This window comes from Otolemur garnettii, unplaced genomic scaffold, assembly GCF_000181295.1.
Source record: "Otolemur garnettii isolate 467f Iridium unplaced genomic scaffold, OtoGar3 scaffold00011, whole genome shotgun sequence".
Lineage (NCBI taxonomy): Eukaryota > Metazoa > Chordata > Mammalia > Primates > Galagidae > Otolemur > Otolemur garnettii.
The window spans coordinates 26,953,876-26,959,503 of NW_003852406.1; positions in this window are offsets into that span (position 1 = coordinate 26,953,876).

The following is a 5,628-nucleotide window of genomic DNA, read 5'->3' on the forward strand; positions in this document are numbered from 1 at the left end:
TCTCCTGCCTCAGCCTCCCAAGCAGCTGGGACTACAGGCGCCCGCCACAACGCCTGGCCATTTTTTGGTTGCAGCCATTATTGTTGTTTGGCGGGTCCGGGCTGAGGATTCGAACCCACCACCTTAGGTGTATGTGGCTGGCGCCTTAGCCGCTTGAGCCACAGGCACCGAGCCAATTTTATTATTTCTAATGACTCTGTGGTGTGGGTGTACTTTGCTGGGCAGTTCTCCTGCTCCATGTAGTGTTGGTCATGGTGGGTCACGTGGCTACATTCAGCTGGGAGCTTGACTGGGGCGAGAACACTCAAGATGGCTTCATTGATATGTCTGGTGCCCCAGGTGGGGTGGTTGGAAGGCTGGGGGTGCCTCTCTCTGCATGTTCTCTAGCCCAAGCTTCTTTCTTCAGTGGCTTGATCCCAAAAGGTAAGATGGGGGCTGCAAAGCTTCATAAGGCCTAGACTTAGCAGTCACACATTATTAGTTTCTCTGTATTCCACTAGTCAAACCAAGACATGTGTCCAGCCCAGATTGGGAGGATTTGTTGGCAGCCATCTGCCCATCTCTACAGACAATCTACTATACCAACTAAATCATGATTTTATTTTATTTTATTTTTGGGATAGTCTCACTCTGTCACCCTGGGTAGACTACTGTGGCATCACAGCTCACAAACTCAAACTCTTGGTCTTCCAGCAATCCTCTTGCCTCAGCAAGTTTGAACCTGCCACCCTACCACCTCTGGTATATGGAGGCGGCACCCTACTCCTTGAGCCACAGGCGCTGTCCCAGACTCTCACTTTTTGCACTGGGTAGAGTCCTGTGGCATCATAGCTAACAGCAACTTGAACTCTTGGACTCAAGCGATCCTCTTGCCTCAGCCTCCTGAATAAGCTGGAACTACAGGTACCTGCCACAGCGCCTAAGTATTTTTAGAGACAGGGTCTTGCTCTTGCTTGGGCTGGTCTTGAACTCATGAACTCAAGCGACCTGCCCACCTCGGTCTCCCAGAATTACAGGCATGAGCCACCTCGCCTGGCCCCTAGATACTTGATTTTCTATTCTTGTGATACTTTGCTAAGATGAATGTATTTCAACTCCATCCAGGTTAATACAAAAGAACACGAGTGGATGGGTGGAGGGAGGGTAATTACAAGGGTATATGTGAAACTTACTAAATGTAGAATATAAATGTCTTAACACAATAACTAAGAGAATGCCATGAAGGCTATGTCAACCAGTTGGATGAAAATATTTCAAATTGGATTGGCACCTGTGGCTCAAGCTGCTAAGGCACCAGCCACATACACCTGAGCTCACAGTTCGAATCCAGGCTGGGCCTACCAAATAACAATGACAGCTGCAACCAAAAAAAAAAAAAAATAGCTGGATATTGTGGCGGATGCCTGTAGTCCCAGCTACTTGGGAGGCTGAGGCAAGAGAATTGCTTAAGCCCAGGAGTTGAAGGTTGCTGTGAGCTGTGATGCCACAACACTCTACTGAGGGCAACATAGTGAGACTCTGTCTCCAAAAAAAAAAAAAATTTCAAGTTGTATATAAAACCAGCACATTGTACCCCATGACTACATTAATGTTCACAGCTATGATTTAATTAAAAAAATATACAAAAGAACACTCATTTTCTAGTGAAAGAAGATAGAGACCTTCTTTTTTATGGCTGAATAGTATTCCATAGTATACAGATACCATGGTTTAGTAATCCATTCATGAGTTGATGGGCACTTGGGTTGTTTCTACATCTTGGCGATTGTGAATTGAGTTCAATAAACAGTCTGGTGAAAACAATCTAGTCCTGTGATATTAATGATTTTTTTTCTTCTGGGTAGATGCCTAGTAATGGGATTGCAAGATCAAATGGAAGTCTCTTTTGAGTTCTTTGAGGATTGTTCATACTTCTTTCCATAGAAACTGTATTAGTTTGCAGTCCCACCAGCAGTGTAGAAGTGTTGCCTTCTCTCCACATCCATACCACACCCACCACAGAGTCTAAAAGCTCTGTCTCTTAAAAAAAAAAAAAAAGAATTGCCTTGGCTATCTGGGTTTTTTTGTTTGTAGTTTCATACAAAACGGAAATGGTTCTAGTTCTTCAAAGTCTAATGTTAATATTTTAATGGGGATTGCATTAAATCTGTCCATTGATTTGGGTAGTATAGACATTTTAACAATGTTGGTTCTTCCCTAACTCATGTTTTTAAAACACAACATATCTGCAGGTCGGTTTGGCCCCAGTTGAAACCTCTACGTGAAACTTTTAAGGAATTCACCTTCATAACTAGGGACTTTTGACAGCTGGGATAAGTGTAGGCATGTGCAGGGGAAAGAAACTCTGGGCTCTCTCTGGGATTTTTTTTTTTTTTTTGAGACGGAGCCTCAAGCTATCCCCCTGGGTAGAGTGCCATGGCATCATGCTCACAGCAACCTCCAACTCCTGGGCTCAAGCGAGTCTCCTGCCTCCGCCTCCCAAGTAGCTGGGACTACAGGCGCCCGCCACAACGCCTGGCCATTTTTTGGTTGCAGCCATCGTTATTTGGCAGGCCTGGGCTGGGGATTCGAACCCGCCTCCTTAGGTGTATGTGGCTGGCGCCTTAGCCGCTTGAGCCACGGGTGCCGAGCCTGTTTTGTTTTGTTTTGTTTTGTTTTTTTGAGACAGCCTAAAGCTGTCCCCCTGGGTAGAGTGCTGTGGCATCACAGCTCACAGCAACCTCCAACTCCTGGGCTCAAGCAAGTGTCCTGCCTGCACCTCCCAAGTAGCTGGGACCACAGGTGCCCGCCACAACGCCCGGCTTTTTTTTTTGTAGTTGTCATGTTGTTTGGCAGGTCCGGGCTGGATTCAAACCTGTCACCTTAGGTGTATGTGGCCAGCACCCCAGCCACCTGAGCCACAGGCGCCGAGCCTAAACTCTCTCTTAATACCCTGGAGGCTTCACCAGCTTTGACATTAGCCTAAGGAATCATTGCAAAATTTTAATCAGGCCTGTCTTGATTAGATTAGTATTAAACTATTGGAAAGCTCATATAAGATGTTCAGAGGCTTCTGTTCTAGTTACAGGCTGTTGCATAACAAATGATCCAAATTTAAAGCAATCATTTATTATGCTCATAGATTGTGTGGGTCAGGAATCTAGACAGGGCATGGTGAGGATGGATGGTCTCTTCTCCATGATGTCTGCAGTTTCAGCTTGAAGGATAGGGTTTGGCTAATCTGAAAGCTTGCTCACTGGCTTGTCTCTTAGTTGATGTTGGCTGACAGCTGAAAGCCTCAAAATCTCCATGTGGGCCTTTTCATGCACTCTTTCTGCTTAGATTAGCTTGAACTTCCTCACAAGGTGGCCCAATTCCGTTCGTGAGCATCCCATGACAGAGACAGTGAGGTGTAAACCGTATTGCATTTAATGATCCAGGCTCAGATATCACACAGTGTCAGTCGTGCCACATTCTGTCTATAAAGGAAGCCATAAAGCCCTGCCCAGGTTCCAGGGAAAGTAACAAGGTTCTGGAAAAGTGTGTGGGGCTAGAAATATTGCTCTGGTCATTTGTGGAGAATACAATCTGCTGCATCCTGAAAAGGGGCATTAGTTCAGTGATGTCATCATTCTCCATTAAAAGCATGCCCAGAATCTGAGCATCCCTGTCACCTCTGATTCATCTCCCATCACCCACCCCCTTACTCATTCTGTTCAAGTCTCACCAGCTTCCTTGGTTTTCCCCAAACATGACAGAAACACTTCTGTAGGACTTTTGAATTTCCTACTCCTTGTGCCTGGAATATTGTTCTCCTGGTATACCCCTGGCTGTCTCCCTCCCAGACTTCAGTATCTGCTCAGATGTCGCCTTCTCAGAAAGGCCTCCTGTCCACCCTAATATAGCAGTGCCCTCCTCCCATCTCTTTCTCCTTCTCTGACTTTATTTTTTCTCCTAGCACTTATTACCATCTGGCATAACTTTGTTGGTTTATTGTTTATTACCTCTCCCTCCAAGCTGCACCTCTAGCACCCAGAACAGGGTCTGAGGCCAGGTGTGATGGCTCACACCTATAATGCCAGCACTGTGGGAGGCTAAGTTGGGAGGATCATTTGAGGTCAGGAGTTCAAGACCAGCCTAAGCAAGAACGAGATCCTATTTCTACTAAAAAATAGCTGTGTGGGGCAGCGCCTATGGCTCAGTGAATAGGGCACCGGCTCCATATACCGAAGGTGGCAGGTTCAAACATGGCCCTGGCAGAACTGCAACAGAATAATAACTGGACGTTGTGGCGGGTGCCTGTAGTCCCAGCTACTCAGGAGGCTGAGGCAAGAGAATTGCCTGAGCACAGGAGTTGGAGGTTGCTGTGAGCTATGACACCATGGCAGTCTACCGAGGGCAACCAAATGAGACTCTATGTCTCTAAAAAAAAATAGCTGTGTATTGTGTTGGGCATCTATGGTCCCAGCTATTTAGGAGAATCACTTGAACCCAGGAGTCTGAGGTTGCTGTGAGCTAAGCTTGGGCATAGCACTCTCCCTTGGCCCAGGCAACAGAGTGAGACTGTCTCAAAAAAAAAAAAAAAAAAAGGAACAATGTCTGTTACTCAGCAGATGCTCAATAAACATTTGTTGAGTGAGGGGAAGATGGGTTTATTTGAGTGTGAAAGGCAGCAACTCACCCTTAGAACATGGTGTAAGGGTTATTAAAACGTCCTTAAAGTATGATCTGGGGGCTGTGTGCAGTGGCTCACACCTGTAATCCTAGCACTCTGGGAGGCTGAGGTGGGTAGATTGCTTGAGCTCACAAGTTCGAGAGCAACCTGAGCAAAAACGAGACCCTGTCTCTACTAAAAATAGAAAAAACTGAGGCAAGAGGATCGCTTGAGCCTAAGAGTTGGAGATAGCTATGAGCTATGATGCCACAGCACTCTACCCAGGGCAACAGCTTGAGACTCTGTCTCAAAAAAACAGAGAAACATGTGATCTGGGTGTTTTGGGGAGTCCTCCAAAACCCTTTTGTGTGGGAGGGTCTGCAAGGTCAAAACTATTTTTATAACAATGCTAAAATATCATTTGCCTTATTCTTTCATGAGTATGTTGTGGAGTTTTCCAAAGGTTGCAGGTATTGAATGCAGAAGCAAATATGGAAATCCAGCTGTCTTCTATTAAGCCAGATATCAAAGACATCTACAGAAGGTAAAACAGTGACATTCTTCCCACTACTTTTTATTTGTTTGTTTTAGAAATGTACGCATCATAAATTTAAAAATTATATTAATGTAATGAATTTATTATTATTTAAAATGAATATATAAATATTTTTAAATATCTTAATTTGTAAGTATTGGTTGGTATAACCATAGTTAAAAGTTCTGTGGCTGGCGTCCTCAAACTATGGCCTGCGGGCCACATGAGTCCCGCCCAGGACATTTATCAGGCCCACCGGGTGTTTTTGCCGCCTCTGCTTGTCCTGCTTAGCAGCTAACTTGTCCCGGGGCTGTAGTCTGGCCCTCCAATGGTCTGAGGGACAGTGAACTGGCCCCCTGTTTAAAAAGTTTGAGGACCCCTGTTATCAATACTATTTAAGATTGTAAAATGGTTTCAAGACCAAAAAACTCTAGAGGGGGCTCGGCGCCTATAGCTCAAC